Genomic DNA, 2,474 nt, shown 5'->3' with positions numbered 1-2,474 from the left:
ATCCCTGATTTTTTTAGGGAATAAGCTTACTCCCCAGTTGAAACAGGGAATAAGCCTATTCCCTTAAAATTTCAGTGATTAAGCTTATTCCCTAAATTTTGTTATTCCCTGTAACATATAATACACGTTGCACTCACTCCCTACTGTGCGATTTTTCCTATGCTTTCCACTGTATACTGGCCATTTGTATTAGTTGGTAAAAAAATCATTACTGAAGAAGTACTCAACACAGATATTTGAAACTTTCAGGGTTTACTGTTGATATGTTGATGCCCTTCAGTGCAAAGTTTCAAGTGTTTTACTTAGAAAATAGCTGATTTAGGTGGGAGGTATAAATAACCCTTTTTCTGGCATCAAAATTACGCTGAACGCAGGGCCATCACTTCAAATTCGCGTGGTTTACTCACGTACTACGAACCACTGCTATCGCAGTGGTCCCATGCACACCACTTCCCCACGAACCACTGCGATAGCAGTGTTTCAGCATGTGTCGTACTGGTAGACGCCATTGTTGTTATGCAAATTTGCACAAAGCCAGCGAGTTCGAAATCAAACCTCGCGTCATCGTTCTACAACAGACAGAAGTGAAATTAGCTTGGTAATTTGCAGACGATTGGTTAAACTTGAGAGCCAGCCTCTCTATTTTCGTACAAAAATTGACGTCATTGAGCTAAAAAAATCCAAAGGTCAAACACTGCTATCGCAGTGGTTCGTGGGGAAGTGGTGTGCATGGGACCACTGCGATAGCAGTGGTTCGTAGTGAGTGAGATTTATACACACATTATTACGTTATGATCAAAATTGGGAATTACCAGAACATGTTTAATGAAACAATGATGATATATTGACAGATAAGATAAAAAAAATAATCAGAACGAGGAGAGAGAGAGAGAGAGAGAGAGACAGAGAGAGACAGAGACAGAGAGAGACAGAGAGAGACAGAGAGAAAGAGATATACTTACCGAACGAGACAAACTACATAGCCATTGTTTCGGATATGGTTTCCTTGACTGACATCTTTCTTGTGTGACGATAATTGATGATTATTACAGGGTATAAGCTTAAACATATGCTTTCAACCAATGCCAATGCATGTCCGAATTTCAATAATATGATTGAACAGAAACTTTCAATATTAGTTTCCTGGCATTAATTAATCCATTGAATCCATTGAAATGCAAACAATTTTAAATGTATACCTTTTAAATAAAAGAGTGCCACATCAATTATGTTTTTATTAAGAAAATTGTTCCCCTGGAATAATATGCCGACATTGTGTTATATCTTAGCTCTGGCTTAAAAAATGCAGACATGAAAATGTAGTTTGCTTGGTAGCAGCATATTCGACGAAAAACGCGTACTAGAACTGCCAGTGTACTGTAATCTTAATGGCGCAGTACATTCTTCAGCATATATTAAAATATTGTTGTGGCAGTGACATGTTTAGTCTTTCTTTTTTCTTGCTGAGTGTATGTACAGTCCAGAGAGGAGACGGACATGGTGTGAGCTTGTCCAGGGGGGTATATGAACATCTCAGTGGCAGGGGGATGGAAGCACTTGTTAATGAGTGGGAGTGTGTATGCGCGTGGTGTGCACGAGGATGTATGCACGTGAGTGATATTTGTAAATGTGTATTATTATAATATCATCTTTGTATTTATATTATTGAAATTGTTATATCTCGATGTACAGCGCTAAGAGCATAGTTAAATTTGTGAAGCGGCGCTATATAAGCTATTTTTTATTATTATTATTATTATTATTATTATTATGTTAAAGGAATAATAGTTTCAATATCGGTATTAGATATTTAGCATGTCATTCAACCCTTCATGGTCAAATGTGTATCTTAACACTTCTTTATTTCCAGGTCTTCGCCACACCGGCGTGCCCCCATATCGTCAGATGGGCATACTAGTGATCAGCGTTTGCTTCAGACAGTTCAAGTAGTTCTCAAGAACAATGTAAATAGTTACATTACTTAGAAAATTAAACTAGACTTACGCTAGGAAGTTGAAGTTTAATTGAAATTATTAAGAGTCTATTGACAGGAACGGAGGAGTTACGTGAGTATTGTGCGCGCATGAGCAAGAAGTCAATGTTAAGAGCTGTGTGTGGTCACTAGACTGACGACTTATAGGGAGGGTCAGTTTATTGAATCATCATAAATCTACTGACAAGGGAGGGACGTAACTCCTCCGTTCCTGTCAATAGACTCTTAATAATTTCAATTAAACTTCAACTTCCTAGCGTAAGTCTAGTTTAATTTTCTAATTATTATTCATCTATTGACTACGTCACTACGTAGTCACGTGAGACTTCAGAAACAGTCTATGTGAACTCACACTCAATCAGACAATTAAAGAGTTCTAACTTTTATTCTCAAAGTAACCATCAAGAATTATCTGACCAAAATTTGAAACAGAAACATCTTTCTTGTAGAACTTAACAAACACTCTGTCACTTGCCCAACT

This window comes from Littorina saxatilis, linkage group LG8, assembly GCF_037325665.1.
Source record: "Littorina saxatilis isolate snail1 linkage group LG8, US_GU_Lsax_2.0, whole genome shotgun sequence".
Classification (NCBI taxonomy): domain Eukaryota; kingdom Metazoa; phylum Mollusca; class Gastropoda; order Littorinimorpha; family Littorinidae; genus Littorina; species Littorina saxatilis.
Note: the sequence above shows the minus strand (reverse complement) of the source record.